This window comes from Pygoscelis adeliae, unplaced genomic scaffold (genome assembly GCF_000699105.1).
Source record: "Pygoscelis adeliae isolate BGI_AS28 unplaced genomic scaffold, ASM69910v1 Scaffold68, whole genome shotgun sequence".
NCBI classification, from domain to species: Eukaryota; Metazoa; Chordata; class Aves; order Sphenisciformes; family Spheniscidae; genus Pygoscelis; species Pygoscelis adeliae.
This window is the reverse complement of record NW_008825501.1, coordinates 1,132,295-1,149,901: the sequence shown is the minus strand read 5'-3', so window position 1 is coordinate 1,149,901 and position 17,607 is coordinate 1,132,295.

Here is a 17,607-nt window from a genome sequence, read left to right as displayed (position 1 = left end):
AACGTCCTGAAAAATCTCAAAGCTCTGTGCAACGCAATCTAGGTTCTCACCTCACTTTAGACAACTAAAGGACAGGCATCTAAAATTTAGTTATTACCTTAAAATCCCATTATAGGGGATATGATTGCAATACGGGTACCTCCAGAGGGTGATCATTCTCACCTAACTTAAGCTCCTGGTTCAGATAAATCATTATCTGAAGGTGCCTATACCTGTTAACTGAGCTTAGGGTGACCAAGCTGGAGTCTGATTTCTAACTTGAAGATTTACTTAAGCTGGGTAAGATTAATTCCACCCTAACAGCTCACTTCAAGTGATCGTATTTAGGCATCTGCTCGCTTCTTTTTTTTTTTTTTTTTTTTTTTTTTTTTTTTTCATGTGAATATCTGCTGCAGAGAGCTAGCAAACATGACACAGGACCTGCAGAAAACCTGCTCTCCACCAGAGCATCAACTAGAGGCTAGGCAGGATGACAGTCATCATCCCAAATGGCACTAACCATCCTTGTGTGGTAACTGAATTGAGCTTCAAGTTTCACTGTGTTTGACAGTTTTTGCACTGTGGTCATTGTGTTTTCCGACACCAAGTGATGTAGTTTGCTGCCAGACAAAATGGCAAGTTTTTGCAGCTGTTTTTAGCACATGTGAATTTTCAAACTTGCAAGATGGCAGGAAGTTAAGGCCAGACTTAGAAGCATTACTTTTATACTTAGATGAAGAGTCCCTGACCTGAGCAATTTGATGGAAAGAGGGAAGCAGATAAGCTAGACAAGTTTTCAGAGGTTAATGCTTTTCTCAGTTGAATTTATGTATGGAGCTTTGGTAGCTGTGTTAGGTGGACTGGATAGTCCTCTTAAGGCCAGAAACTCACAGAGCTGATGATGTGGCATCTAAATTAAGCAGACAGGGTTTCCTCTTTCAGTTCTCAGGAGCAAAAGATACTCAGTTTAGTGTCAATTTCAGTATTAACCTCTCAAAGAAGAATAGAGATGACTTCATAGGTTATATTCCTGGCTCAGCTACAGATGCAGTTTCTGATTTAGCTTCTCTGTTCTTCCAACTGCCTGTGATGTGCATGTAGATAAAAATACTTAACTATTTTCCAGGTCTGTTTTGAAGCATAATTACTAGATATTTGTAAAGAGCTTTGAGGCATTTATGAACATAAACTGAAAACGTGCTCTCTCCTATCCTGCTGCTTATTAAGGGTTATTATTTTCTTACGGCTGTTTAGCTTGTTTGGTTTTCAGAATGTTGAATAATCTAATAATGGCATTGTAAATGAAAGGCAGACCAGAGACATTCTTCAGTGACATTTACAAAGAAACTGTAACTCATGCTGTTTGAGAAAAAAATCTTGTCTTTCTTTATCAAAGATAAAAGCCACATTCTGCCTCAAGGCCTGGTCTTTCTATGATAGCAGGACATTTCACATCTGCTTTTGTCCCTCAGAAAGAGATTTGCTTTTCATACATTCTCTCTCTTTCACTCCCTCTCTCCTCTGCTCTTCCTCCCCCCTCTCCCCTCCGCTCACTCTTCCACACACATACACACACATATAGTTATGCAAATGCATCATCGTGGGAAATAAATCCACATACCAAGTTAAAAATAAACTTGGAGAGAGGTTCCCTTTTGAGTCCGCCACATGATCCTCCTATCTGTCTCACTGAGGGACCTACAGGGTAGCAAGCAAATTTGGAGTTCCTGTTTTACAACCTAGAGACCAGGTAGCTTATAGTGGATAAATGATGGGTTTGGCACCCAGTTAATTGTGAGTATGTTAGTGTGTTGTAGAAAAAGCAAGCTTTGCCTTCATCATCATCAGAGACAACCAAAGGCAAACAGGTAGAAGGGTAACCTATAAAATGGGTAAGTTTACAGGGTAAAAAATTTCTACTGTCTTGTTTACTTGATTACCTACAGGGCATACAGATTAGAATACTGCAGGTCTTCCTCCCCAAAAAGCCCAAATCTTGGTGTGGTTCTAGGGTTAGTTGAGCCCAGGGACCCTTCCTTATTAGTAATCCTGTTGAGTCAAATCTAAAGCTGACTTCCCTTACCCGGGTAGGAAGAAATTGTTGGGCTGTGGGGTAGGTTGGAACATCTACAGAAGAGTGATTAGTATCTCTTAAAAGTGATATTTAGATGCATTAAAAAAAAAAAAAATCCATTGTTGAATCAGCCTTTTCTGTGGAGGATGGCAAGTCCTTGGCATAACGGAGGCATCAAGGAGATCTGCAGCTTCATGAACACAAGTGAGGGAGCATGCCTTGACATGCCCTGGACTTTTGCTACTCTGACTGTTGTCTAGAGTAATAAATTGAACATGTCAAAGAATGTTTCCAGGCAATTCACTTGTCTGTACACTAAATTTTTAGGACAGTCCCTAACACATTTTTTACCTGCACCAGCAGGCACTCTCCCAGACTATTTCTGGGCATAATACAACACTTGCAGAAGACCAGAGCCACTTCCAGCAGGCAGTCTGAATGCCATCACCTGTCTGACACTGGGAGAGCTCAGTAACGTAGATGTAGGTCCTCCCATGTCAATAGACCTTAAACTCAGGGAATGGTCTGGGATGCACGCAATTTTTAACATAGATACAGTTTCACTGTCCAGTCTGGAACTTGCTTTTTTCTAGTCCATGCTCCTGGGAATCATTTTCAGGTGAGTAAGGATATGTGAGGTGGAAGGGGACTAAGATGTACTGCTACCTTCCCTTCATAAAAAATTGGGATGTCATCTTTATTAACCTGTATAAGTTGATGTGCCAATGTGGTTAGGGAAGGTTGCACCAGATGAAGTGTCAGTCTTTCAAGAGGTTTTAAATATTCCGGGTGGCAAATGGGTCAGACTCCAAAAGGAGGAGGAGGCTTCTCCAAACGTGAGCTTTGCTTCTAAATGCTGGTTCCCTAATGTTGGTGTGTTGGGTGGCTGACACTGAGAAGTGTCCAGTAACATTTGACCAGCAGTAAGAGAAACTGGACATGAGAGAGATGGTGAGGTTTCTGGAGAGATACTGTTTGCAGAAAAACTGTCAGTTCAGCTTAAGCAAGACTGCCTGCTGCTGAACAAACACGTAGTATACAGCTTGAACTTAAACACGGTGAGTACAAATCCGTTGTCCATGTCCACCTGCCCCCTTCTCTTTCCTTTTTTAATCTTGACCTGTAGCTCAGCAGTGGCATGGGCCAATATATTCTTTCAACTTAGTTTCTCCAGTCTAGTGATCATCCAGTGTTCGACTCGGTTGTCTGCACTTATCCCACTGCTTCTGTCTAAAGCAGTACAGTGACACAGGATAGCTTAATTTCTAAAATCTGAAAACCTCGAGTACTTGGGTGAAGCCAAGATGCCTCCTATATCACACATCAGTAATAAAACATGACTGCACTCTTTTATTGTCTCTCCTGAGAGAATGTTGTAGGTAGCAGGCGTGATAGCCCATAAGTAGGTCTAGATAAAAAAACAAAACCAAAACCGTTCCTTTTCTTCAAGGGCAGGAGACAAACTGATATACATTTAATTCCTCGCTTTTGGAGGGCAATAAACTCAAAGTTGGCAGCTACAAAAAAACAGGCTTTCTTTATTTAGCAATTTTAGAGTTCTTGGCCCATAATAAAATGGCAGTTTTGAGTCTTCTGTGTGTTCTTTAGTAACAATAAAACATTCCTTTAGCCTCCCATAAGGCTGACACTGGGAAATCCTAAGCTCTCTAGACAGGACAGCACAAAAAGGTATTTTTATTCCTGTAACATCTTTGAAGTAATAAAATACACCTTTATCAATACTCTGTGTGACAACAGAGGACATATATCCCAGACTGCCTTTTTTGCAGATGATGTTTATTGTTTGCTGCACAGAATCCGTCTGACTTGGAGGCTGGTACCAGCACGGATGGACAATTGTCGTGAACACTGGCCAGACTTCTGGGTTTCCTGACATTGTTCATCTGATGCTAAATGGACGAATGTTCTAATCAGTAATCAAATGTTCTAATTGGAAAATTATATTACCTAATAAATAAGATTACCTTGACTACTATAGATCCTAAATGTCTTCAGTAATTAAAATGTATCATAGACCGAGTATTTTTATTTGTGTTTCTGAAAAATTATTTTACCTTTGGTTTGCGCCCAGTTTGTCTTGGCCTGTTATCATGGATACAATCCCACTTAGTGTTTCATGCTCACACTTTCTTAAGCGAAGAGCATCTTGGAAATCAAATTCACAAGTCACCGAGGTGAATAAAGGTAAAAAGAGATCCAAGATAACACATTACTTAGAACCGTTTCTCCACAAGGCTGGCTAAAGAGGGCACTGGCATAGGTTAAATAGAGGTCCTTGGAGCAACTAAACACTTTCACCAAGATGTGTTGTGTTAGAGCTTCAATACAGCAGTTTAGACTTGTATATAGGACACATAAAGCCCTGTTTCAGGATGGCACAATTTGGTAGCTAAAGCTACTGTACCTTTCCATATGAACTATCGTTAACAGCAGCAGCAACAATATTGTATAATGCTACAACCAAAATTGGAGGCTTCTAATATTATGACCTGAACATTTGCATTTTAATTGCATAGACAACAAGTAAATCAGATTTGGTATGTAATTGAATATATTGTCTATTAGCAACAACAAAAGTAAAACTATGTCTTAATTTCATGCTATTATACCAGGGTAAATGTCACAGTCTTTATTTAAATCCTAATTCATCCAATGATTTCTTAAAATACATGGTCTGTGAATGTTTTTTTTAAATTTTATTTTATTTTTTCTGTTGATCTTCTTTGATTATTCGTATTTTTTTTTAAATTCATATGAAGCATCTGAGGTTTTATTTATTTTAATATTGTAATTGCATTTTGCATGCCTTCCAGCTGATCTAAACCAGAACAATAGTGTCAAACTATACAGACTGAAGAATAAACTATGGACAAGCAGTAAAAGAAAAAAATCACACAAATACACACTATGTAAAATATCCTTCCAGTGAGCCTCTTCCCACAGAATCTTCTTAGCAATTCCCTTATCTTTTCATTCACGTATCTATATTTACTTTTAGCAGAAAGATACGTTTTCCCTATGTGAAGTAATGTTTTTAAGGCTTGTCACTAATCTTATAAGGAAGACATCCTTGTAAGCAATTTCTGACATGTCAACATCCCAATCTTTTAAAAGTGGGACAGAACAGCTTTTCTACCGTCTAAGGATCAGCTTTTTGCAGAGCCAAGGGCAAGTGATATCAGTTTCTGTACTGAGGAAAAAATCACGCAGCAGACAGTAGCTGTGATGCTACTGGTAATGTATGATGCCGTATCCCTTTATACACTTAGAACCTGAACAAACCATTCCTATTAAATTTGTTTAGGACCAACTGATGCATATGAAATATTTATTTTCTTCTGCTTCTGGCAATAGTTTTTGGACAGCAAAATATGTATGTCTATAGAAAATTAATTTAGAATTTTTCTGTGAAAGATAAATGTCCACCCATAAAGTAAAAAAAATAAAATGAAAGAAACCAGTCCCCTTGCTATGATTCTTTGCCTAAGTCTACTGGCAACATTGTGCTCTAACACTAAACAGTAAATCTAATCTCATTTTTGTGTTGTGAACTCCACAGAAGTATCTGAAGTGGATAGATGTGACTGTTTTCAAGGGGCTTTGAGAAAGTCAGTCAATATGCATTGCAGAACTTAGCTGACTTTTACCTTTCACTGTCTTCATGTTGAATGATCTATATCTATAGGTTGGATGGATGGATGGACAGATGGAAGGAAGGAAGGAATACTGAAATATCTGATAGAGCTGTAGTGAATGTCTATTTGTGGTTGTATGTGAACCACTCAGGTATTCTGAGTTAATGATTGTGTTAATGATCAATGGATTGAATCCTAGAACAACAGAATGATTTAGGGTGGAAGGGACCACTGGGGGTCTAGTCTTACCCTCTGCTCAAAGCAGTTATGCATGTTGCTCATAATGTATCTATCTACCTATCCACACATACACAAAAATTTCCTCTTCCTCTCTGTCTGTTCCTCATGTGTGCACACTCACACACACAAACACAGAGTTTCTAATATAAGACCAGGAAATGAAACAGACTCTCAGAAACTGAAAAAAAGCTACGGAAAATTAATAAAACTATCATGGCCCTTACCTTTAATGATTAAATATCCGGATTAGACAGCTTAGTTAGCGTAGTTGTTCTATGTGCAGAGTAGGAAATACAGCGTGTTCTGCAGAGATCGTCATTAAGTAACTCTTTCTGTTATATGCCTCTAAATGAATGTATAGTTTAATATAAAAGGTTCACAATGAGAAATGTGTTAATTATTCATGTGGGAAATTTTTTACAATCCCTGTGGCAATGAGGTTCAGAACAACCAATAAACTGCAGAGGTGTATATTTTGAATACTGTAATGAAGTACTAGAATAATTCATTTGGAAAAAAAAGAATTCACTACTTTAAATCTTGATATAAGAACTTCTAGATATTTTCAGAAAGAGATTCTGTAATTCTTGCAAGAGCTGTTGTCATGATGCAACATTTAGCAGGTGATGCTCCCAGCCCCATGTTACCTTGTCATTTGAACCAGATCACTGAAACAGACCCTTCTGGCTTTGAATTGTATTAATCCATGAATATTCTTCAACAGTGGAGGTCAGCAGCTGCTCAGAATATAGAGTTTAATTGCAAATGTTAGATAAAGACCCCTCCCCCCACCATGTCATGCTCTGGTGATCTAATGTAATAGATTCATATCCGGTAATGAAGTTTTCTCCCATGACACTGAACTATGAAGTTATTCCATGGACTTTTATAAAAATAGAACATCAGCCTTACAAATTAGGGTGGCAGATTTGTCCCAAGTTTTATCCTCTATAGCTAATGTTGTCTAAGAGTATCAGAAGTGAATTTGTACCTCGAGTGACCTACTGGCCATAGGATTAGATTTAGCCATTTTCCCTTATCTTGAACTTTCTTTCCTCTTTCTTTCTCTCTCTTCTGTATTTGATCTCATCTTTTAAAGACGGGGAAAAAGACTTATCAGCAATTTACTGTGGAGAAAGGAATCAGAGAAGAAGTGGAAGATTAGCTAGAAAGAATCAGTTTGTTCTGCATAATGGCATGTATAGTTTGGATACAAATTGTATGGCACTTGAAGTGAATCACTGAAATGTGTATCTAGGCAGATATAGCCCCTGCTTTTAACCCTGACCCAGCAGTGCTTTTTTATATCAACACTGGCAGGATGATCATGGCTTGAATTACTCTGCCCAAAGTAAAGCAACATGAGCTCTGAGAGTCTAAAATCCCAATGACCCTTTCAGTGGACAATGTCAAACTCTTTTCAGAAAAATCTCAGCTCAGCTGTGACCACATGATGCCACTGCAAGGACAGAGGGACTGCACTGTGATGACTGGACATAACAAGGTTAAACCATCTGCACTCTACATAGGTGCATGAATCCACTTGAAAAGGTGACGGTGGTGTTTCCCCCATGCAGTGAGCTGCACACACAGAAAAGACGGTCTGTAAATTCAGATTCAAGCATAGACATGCATTAGGAAGTATTAACAAAATAAGCTACTTCTCAGTGTGGCTAAGGGCAGCAGCATACGGACTCTTTCATTTTGCTCAAGATAAGGGAAAATGGATAAATCCAATCCTATGCCCAGTAAGTCACTTGAGGTACATACACTTCAGGTGTGATCTATTTCCATTTTACAATGGTGAAACTGTGACCTGGAAGAGTGTTCAAAAAAGTCATGATAACCCAATATCAAGACCAGTAAGAGACACAGAGGAATTCTCTCTTACCTGGAGAAGCCATTTATTCCAGTACAAAATCAAACCAGATCTGATTTAGCTGTATTTTGCACAAAATATGCACTGGTACAAATAACTGAGTAGCACCAAGTAGTAGTACCTTGAAGTGGCATGAATTCACATGAGATTGCTACACTGATAGATGGAAATGCCAGTGAAGTCATAATTACAGCTATGGAAAGGAATACATTATAATTAGCAAAATTATGTGTGGCCTTCACAGCTCTGCCTCTGTTTCGGGAGCTATACATGTTTTTTAAGCAACCACGTAGCTCATTAGCTACACACGCATGAGGAATTTGCATCCTTGATGTGTATCAACTAGATTTCTTAATTTATGTCCACAAGGCCTTTAGACTTCCTCCTTAATTTATTCAGTAAATTTCACATCTTTTAGACAAGACGTATTGAATCTCAGGGCCTGGGATTTGATTGATCCCAATGTAGAGGCCATATGTTATCTTGTTGCAGCAATATCTGACAGGCATTTATTATGGACTTTAAAAGGATAAGGAGTCACACAACAGCTACAAAAGTCTGTGAAATCCCTAAAGGTCATATCCAGAGAAGAACTTTGAAACAGAAAAAGCCATTCTACTATTAAAAAATAATGAACTGTTGCAGAACAGAGAAGACCACATATGGTCTGATCCAAAGCTCACTAAATGGGATGGGAGTCAGATAATTATGAATTTATATTAACAACATAAGGAGGGCAGCAGAGGGATTCAATTATTATGCTTAATTGATTAGGGAATATCAGAAAGTGCTGTATTATATTGTATCAGGGGTAGTTTTAAATAAATATTAAGAAAAATATATTCAGATGAGAATCAAGAGGGTAAGGAAAGGAGCATATCTGGTGAATTAGAAGACAGTGATTAGCTATTTGTGTGAGACGCTAGGGGCTATTAACCTGAGTGACCTGGTAGCTTTCCATTTCAGATGGTTGTATTTTGCTTAGTGAAAGTGTTACGTACTTATCAAATAGTTATGACATGTCTTTTACTCCTTCCCCTAAGACACCGTGTAGTTTTAATATCTTCTGTAATAATGAAGAAAAAGTATGTAAAGTCAAACACTTGGTGTATAGAACTATATAAGTAAATGCTGTATCACCTGTACAGGAACTGAGCAAATTTGGATTACTGAAATTTAGCCTAGATACTGTTCTTTTCTGTGTTTCTGTATTCTGAAGAGATAGCTGTATTTCAGTTGTAAGTGAAATTATTGCTAGATGAGCATGTTTCTTATGCTGCTTGCTCACTGTAGGTCTTGAGATAATAAGCTTTGAACTGTGAGTTAACTAGTACTTTGAGTCACCGAGAAATTTTCAAACAGTTTAAAAGATTCTGTAAACTATATTTAAGGATTTCAAAACCATCTTAAAGATGCAGATGCAACAAATCCCACTCATTTCTGGATAACAATGGTTTCAGATCTTCTCAGCAGCATTAAGATCTCAGTACATATTCAAAACATGTTTTTAAATAAAACTGCACTTCATAGACTGAAATGTGCATTAATTAAATCACAGCCTTGTTTTTGCGCTATGTAACTCATACTGATTTGTCTTCACTTTTCTTGTGCCTGAAATAAGTAAGGTGCCAAAAGCTTTTTAAAACCGATACTAAGGCTGAGCTGGCTGACTTTGTACTAGAACAGATGAGGAGTGCTTACACCCCCATCCTGCCAACGTGGTGTGTGAGTTGTAACCTCCACCTGAGCTGTAACAACACATCTAGGTTACAGCTGGACCGAATCCTTTATCATGCGCCATCATGGCTCTATCTCCAGTAGTATTCTGATCTGAATTTTTACCAATTAGGGACCTAGATTAGTTTGAAAGTCAATAGAATTCTTGCTCCAGTGCCTAGATTTCTGAACACATCAGCTATCAGGAGTGTCTTCTTTTTGATTTTTTTTTTTTGTTTTGTTTTTTTTTTTTTTGTTAAAGCGCTTTACTGGGTATGCCACAGAATATCTTAAGGAACTTAAAAATCTGTTCCCTAAACTTTGCCACATTAAACAAAGAACTTTTTGAATACAATGAGAACTTAAGTTACCTACAGTCAGCCTTGCCAACCTGTTTTTTTGATGCAATATACAAATCATCCAAAGAAAGTGTAAAGGGATATCTCTATAGGCTAACCAAAAGTAGCATGTAATGACTAGATCCTAAATGTTTAGATCACCTTTTTGTAGACTTTTTCCTCCTCTGCAAGTACACCCCTTGAAAATCAGTAGCACTATTCAATGACTGAGATGTAGTTCAGCCCAAAACCCCATGAGCAGAGCAGCAGGTGACAATTGTACAAACCTACACTAGACTCATCAGTAGATGTGTAAAAAACTCAAAAGGGATACACAAACAAGTGCTGGGCCAAAGGCTTTATCCAGTAGCTAATAGAAAAAGTCACACTGGCCAGGTATTGAATTTTATTATTATAAAAGGCTTATTCTCTGTATTATGCTTTGAATGGTCAGAAACTTGTGGAAGAAAATGCTCCTGTAGAGTTACTGAGCTGGCCACCATGCTGCTAATTCATTTAATGTATTCAGTTTTATTTTTGAAGTAAGAGATGTAAAGTCTCACAGGGTGTGAAACAAACACAGCAGCAGCACTTCAGATTTAATAGTGTCTGACACCCAGCCCAGCTTGCCACCCATTCTTCACAGCTGGAACACAGTTGGTCCAGAAGGAGAGGTAGGCAGGGTTATTCTTAGGCTGATGTAACAGCAACTATGCCATTCACATGTCAAGGCACGTTCTGTGATTGCTGTCGGAAGCGATCTCATTCAAGACAATGCTGGGCAAGTCTGAAAGATGAAAGCATAGAGACTAAGCTAAACTTTTGCATGGTTGCTCTCAAGTGTTTAGGGAAAAGCCGAGGTCAGCTCAATAATGCTCTCACTGTACACGTCACCAGCTCCCTAGGAGCTGGGAGTTTACTTTAAGCTGTGATTTGGACCGATTCATATAAGCTGCTTGAAGCCAATTAGCACAATGTAATCACAGTAGCTGTGGTAGTACTCTACCTCCAGCAATGTGTGCTGACAGCTTGCTAAAGGGTTACAGGAAGGAAGGAAACCTTGGTTTAAATTTGGGTCAACTTCTTACCATCTAGCACCTTGGGCTGTGCTTCTGCAGGGTGCAGTGCTGAGGTAAGCATTTCTCTGCTTTGATGTCTGTGTTGCACAGGCATTCACAGAGAGAGGAGCTGTTAAAAAAGAAAAAAAAAAGTAATAATTTACTGGGATCTTTGCACAGGGTAAAGCTCACGTGGGGAATCAAATCCCTCAGACAGGTTGTTTAGCTGCTTTCTGGTTGGTGAAGTGAGTTTCTATTGCAAGGGTCCTTGCAATGATATCTTCAGCTGGATTGGATGAGACTCCTCAATCCACTGCTTTTTTCAGTTCTTACATCTTACATGCAGAGGGACCTGGACAGGCTGGATCGATGGGCCAAGGCCAACTGTATGAGATTCAACAAGGCCAAGTGCCGGGTCCTGCACTTCGGCCACAACAACCCCATGCAGCGCTACAGGCTTGGGGAAGAGTGGCTGGAAAGCTGCCTGGCGGAAAAGGACCTGGGGGTGTTGGTCGACAGCCGGCTGAACATGAGCCGGCAGTGTGCCCAGGCGGCCAAGAAGGCCAATGGCATCCTGGCCTGTATCAGAAATAGTGTGGCCAGCAGGAGTAGGGAAGTGATCGTGCCCCTGTACTCAGCACTGGTGCGGCCGCACCTCGAATACTGTGTTCAGTTTTGGGCCCCTCACTACAAGAAGGATGTTGAGATGTTGGAACGTGTCCAGAGAAGGGCAACGAGGCTGGTGAGGGGTCTGGAGCACAAGCCTTATGAGGAGCGGCTGAGGGAGCTGGGCCTGTTTAGCCTGGAGAAAAGGAGGCTGAGGGGAGACCTCATTGCTCTCTACAACTACCTGAAAGGAGGTTGTAGCGAGGTGGGTGTCGGTCTCTTCTCCCAAGTAACTGGCGAAAGGACGAGAGGAAATGGCCTCAAGTTGCGCCAGGGGAGGTTTAGATTGGATGTAAGGAAAAATTTCTTTACTGAAAGAGTAGTTAAACATTGGGACAGGCTGCCCAGGGAAGTGGTTGAGTCACCATCCCTGGAAGTATTTAAAAGACGTGTAGATGAGGCGCTTAGGGACATGGTTTAGTGGGCATGGTGTTGTTGGGTTGATGGTTGGACTCGATGATCTTGGAGGTCTCTTCCAACCTTAATGATTCTATGATTCTATGATTCTATCTTGCTGCTCCACGATCCAGCACGTGCGTGATCCATCACTATATGTTATCTTATGCTACATATAAAATATCTCCTATCTATCTTAGCCATTTACAAAACTCTGTCCTATGTGGCCATTCCTACATCTACAGAAACAGTTTCTGCTGCTGACTTAGAAACGTCTTATCTCAGTACACTTTGTCCAATTCTGCATCATGAAAAGATTGCACAGGGCTGTTCATTCCTATTTGGATGATTGTGAACCAATGCCCAAACCTGATATTGTCTTCCCAGTCTCTCATCTCATTTAGTAACTCTTGTATCATGCTATCTTGTGTATGAACAACTACAACTCTCCAATGACACGGAGACTCAAACATCCAAACAAAATGTGGTGACTTCATCCCTCTATCAAGGTGAACTGTTCTTTGCTCCATCTGACCTTATTTCCTTCAATATTGACCTCATGTTAACTGTTCTGCTGTGGACCTCATTACTTCTGCTGCCCAAAACTTTCTCCACCTACCTATGAACCTCCAAGAAGATACTCTGAATATAGGTCTTATTTGTAAAACTATACTTCTGTTCCAGAGAGCTTCACTTATTCTCTTTTAGCAATCTGTGCTAGTTAAAGAAATGCAGTCCCTATAGTCTAGGCAGACAATTAAGCCTTGTATCCCTAGAAACGTATGGTTAGTATTCCCCTGCAGGAACCACGGATAACTTAATTAGAAGTTCAGCCTAGGAAGTGGCTGCCTAATGGTAACAATGTTAATTCTTCTCTATGGTATTATTTCATACAAAGTCTCTCCCAAAATAGTTTACAGAGTTAAAATATATATATATCCCAAAGGAAAAGAGAAATTAATAGGTTTAAGTAACAATGAAAAGATGTACTGAAATGAGGTTTAAAAATAGATGAGCAAGCTGATGTGGAAAGAAATATGTGAAAAATATCTTCACATGGCAAAGACTGTGGAAAAAAAGGAGCTTATGATAATAATTTTTTTACTTCCTACTATTAAAGCCCAAACTTAGGAAACTGTGCATGAAATTTCTGCAAATATTTGTTCTAATTCCTAATCAGTTAATTTGGCTATATCTGCCTCCTTCAGTATAAATTTTCCTTAAGTATGAGTGCTCTCCACATGTATTTGTTTAGAAATGTTATGGAAAAATGCTTTCAGTGTCATCAAATTTTAAATATTTGTATTGCATGACACATATTCATCCCACTTAAACTAAGCATACCAGAATATTATAAACTGAGTTCCTATTCATCCTACATTGAATATACTGCAAAAGTAATGTAAATCTGGAGGCTGATTAAGGTCTTACTCAGGCTAAATACCCCTTAAAGGTGATGAAAATATTTCTTTTACTATATAGGAAAGCTGCAAGTTTACTATATAGCTACTTGAATTTAGGTAGGTGAATCCACATAAAAGTGGTCAAACATCTTTCCCAACAAATAAACCCTACCCCTACATTATATAATTAATGTCAATAATCTGTCTTAGCTTAGACATTGCACATTATGGAAATAACTACCGACAACCAAAGCACAGCTTCAAAGTGCTGTGTAAATTATTTGTAGAAAATGCAAATAGACAATAAAAATGAACCTCGAATCCATGGTTAGCCAAGGACTCTGGTTCTCATTGGAGATATTGGATGTTATGTGTCAATACTTTGTGCTGAATAACATGTTAGCTATAATCAATAATATAATGCATATTAATATACCTTTAAATGTATATTAGATGTACTGAGTGTAAATTAAATCATATATGTAATTAACACGTGTAAGATGTCTCACTATCCATTTACAGAAATTCTGACAGCAGGAAAAGAGATTAAACATATTGAACATATTGAGAGGAGAGTAGGTTTATGAGATGAGATACAAACCCTGAGCACTTATGCCATCCTTTGTTCTCTGCATTAATGTCATAGAATCACAGAATCATAGAATCAATAAGGTTGGAAAAGACCTCTAAGATCATTGAGTCCAATCATCAGCCCAACCATCAATCCAACACCAATCCACCACCAATCAACCACCAATCTAATCATCAACCCAACACCACCATGTCCACTAAACCATGTCCCTAAGCGCCTCATCTACACGTCTTTTAAATACTTCCAGGGATGGTGACTCAACCACTTCCCTGGGCAGCCAGTTCCAATGTTTAACCACTCTTTCGGTAAAGAAAGTCACTCAGTCACTCTTTTTTCTGCCCAAATTCTGCACAATGCACAAGAAAGTGACGAGCTGTGAAGATAAGCCTAAAGCACCAACCTCAGTGTTAGTCTACCTTATGTAAAATATTGAACATCATGCTCTTTGTCAAACTCATCGAGAAATGCGGGTGCCCTCGTGCTGCAGAGAGGAACTTTTACTGTCAGCCAGATCATAAATCAGCAAATTCTTTAGTAAAAACTCAATGGACAGTCATCCACCTAATCAGCAATCTGGCATGCTACTTCAATTTTTGATCTTCCAATTAAACGCTGTCTGTTTCACTCCATCAACACTTGCAAAAATACTTAGGACACTGACATGTACCTGCATGAAGAGGAAGACAGAATATCTATGGCCCAGATCTGCAGTTATCTAATTTTCTGGGGACACTATTACCAGCTAGTACCACTAAAAAATTATAAGCCAAGAACTCAATAGTTGTGATTTAGACTTACAAATCTGCTTTTTAACTTAAAAGGCCTTTTTTCCTTGGGTTATTTCGGTGGTGGTCTGGCACAGGTCCAGGCTCTTCTCTGTACAAGGTTGAAAATATTCAACCTGAAGCTGAGATGTTTTACTCAGCATTTTATTTTGGAAATTTCATGGTATTGAGAGGACTATTAAGAGATCTGAATTTCATCAGCTGCAATTTGACAAAAGGTAGTAAATGTTACTGTAATTCATTATGACTTGAGTTTGAGGCTTACGGTACAAAGGTCCTAAGACCTATATCCTTAGGGTTAATGATGCAAATGATTTGTTTTGAGACCAATACGAGATAGCTAAATGCATGGGAACACCTAGGACCAAATGACTTTTCTGAAGGCAGGTTTACTTAGGAATTTCTCCCATGACAAGACATCATTTGGCCAGTGCTGCTCAGTACTTGTCTAAGACACCTTAAAGGAAAGCTCAAAATACCTCTAGGAAAAAAGGATTACTGATTCATTGTGAAAATTTGTTCAGTTCATTATTATCTTGTAACCGATATTTTGAATCAGACTTGTAATGCCTACCTTAAGAATCTAGCCTATAATCCTGTGTTTGACAGTAGTCAGGAACAGACATTCAGGAAAAGAGGATAAGAACGAGACAAACTGTATCCTTCCAGAAATCTGTTCTGCAGGGAGTTCCTGACCCTAGGGTTTTACCTGTTGATTTTTTGTTTAATAGATCTTTTCTCTATTAATTTGCCTAACTGCAGTAGAAGCTGTGCTGTCTCCCAAATGAACAGAAGAGAAATGAAGGCTCCATCTTGTCTCAACACACAAAGCAATAGCTCCAATTTCAAAAACATTGTAATAAAGAGAATTGCAAAACAACTGCAACAAGGGAGGAGTATTTTGATGGAAAATACTTTCAGGAACTGCAGAAGATGCAGAATGGTGTGCTGCTGTCAGGTGTGTTGTCTTCCCATTTTCTTGTATAGGCTCTGGCATCATACATCACTGTGCCAGTTACTTAACAGACAGCATCTCCCTTTGCAAAGAAAGGGAGGGTATCATGGAAGATATAATCCAACGTCTGTTTCTGGACCATAGAAAAGAGTGAGAGCAACTAAGACATCAAAAAAGTTCCTAGACCACATTATTTTTTGTTTGTTTGTTTGTTTGTTTTGTTTGTTTTGATAAAAATACTTTTTTTTTTCCCCTGAGGTTGCAAATATATAAAAAGAAAATATTTTCAGGTGATTTTACTTATCACAGTACAAATGTTTTTGTGAAGACACATTCTGGAACTATGTTGCCTTATTTTATGGGCTTAAAACAGACTTGCTCTGAAATAGTTACCAGCATGGATCAAGTGCTTTGTTATTGCTGCTTTAATGTAATTTAAATTTTAAATTTTTAAAATTCAGTATCTGTCTAATGCATTAATTATGATATTTTACAGTTATAATAGGGCCTAAGTACAACAGATGAGATCAGACACTTGTAGAAGCATACTGGGAGAGTCCAAATGAGAAAAAAGTATTACTTAAAAGGAGGAATCCTGGCCAATATTACAGCTAGGAAGTAGGAGAAAAAATGGACTCATGTTGTCTCCACTAAGCTAACATACACAGGAAACAGCCTTTCCTACTCCTTTTTTTGTTGTGATTTCCTGGAATTTTTAACTGTGGGAGTTTGATCAAGTTTAAAAAAAGGATTTAGGTGTCCTCATGTAGCTGTCTAAATGTACATTGGGTGTCTCAGCTACCATCACAGTCAGAGGAGACCTGTGCAGTATAATTCCTGGTGCCACTAGACGTATGACCAAAAATAGGTGCCTACTTCAAGGTGGGTTGCGTCTCCCTCCCTAGGTTCTACTGCATGCATTAACTTGGTCTCCATTGACTCCATTGGGAGTTTAGAACCTAATTCAATCCAACCACTAATTAAGGTTTACTCTGCAGCTGAATGCCGCTATTGGGGCTCAATTAATTTGTCTAAATATCAAGTCCTTTGAGATAGCTTAGCTCACCTTTGCCTCCTGACCAGCTGAGGAGCCCCAGACCTGTAGATCCTATGTCAAATCTGCAAGTCTGCTGTGGGTGTCTCAAACACCCTTGTGTATCTCAGAAACCATTAGAAGTTTAACAAGCTGTTCTGATCCCTAAATGCCCTTATATGCTAGTGGAGAGCATCCTGGAGAAAGCAGTTCATACATTGCTCCGTGATAGGATGTCACAGAATATCACAGCAGTGGGAAATGCAGGGGCTATAGTGCCAGGACAGGTTTATGTCGGAAGACTTATCCATGATACCACTTTCGGAGGTCACCATACTTCCCCCCCTCTCCTTTATCATTAAAACAACACAACAGAAAAAGGGGTTGAAAAAGTCTGGGAGCAGGTGATAAAGAAGGCCCATGCAGCTTGCTTGGAAGTGTGTCCACGTAGATCTCCCAAAGATTGGAACATGAAAAGGTTATATAATTTACATGGTGACTCCGTTTGCATTATCTCTAGGGTGTCAGGCCAGCTGTAAATAAGCTAAACAATGCAATTTTCCAGGCTTTGCAAAAACCCCCTCCTTCATATCTATTTTAATGGTTCTACTCCATTGCTTTCCTCCCCACCCCTTCCCAGGGATTGTTCTACCTAATAAATTTTATGTAGTCATAGCAATGTTTGCAATTTAAAAATTAAACAGATTTGAGCCACAGCTGCAGTATCCTGGCAAGCCAGACCAGCTTCGGGTAACAAGATTTATTTTCCTTGTGTGTTGCCAAGTCAACCTGAAGACAATGTTAATAGAAAAGGTCACAGACTGATAAGCTGACATG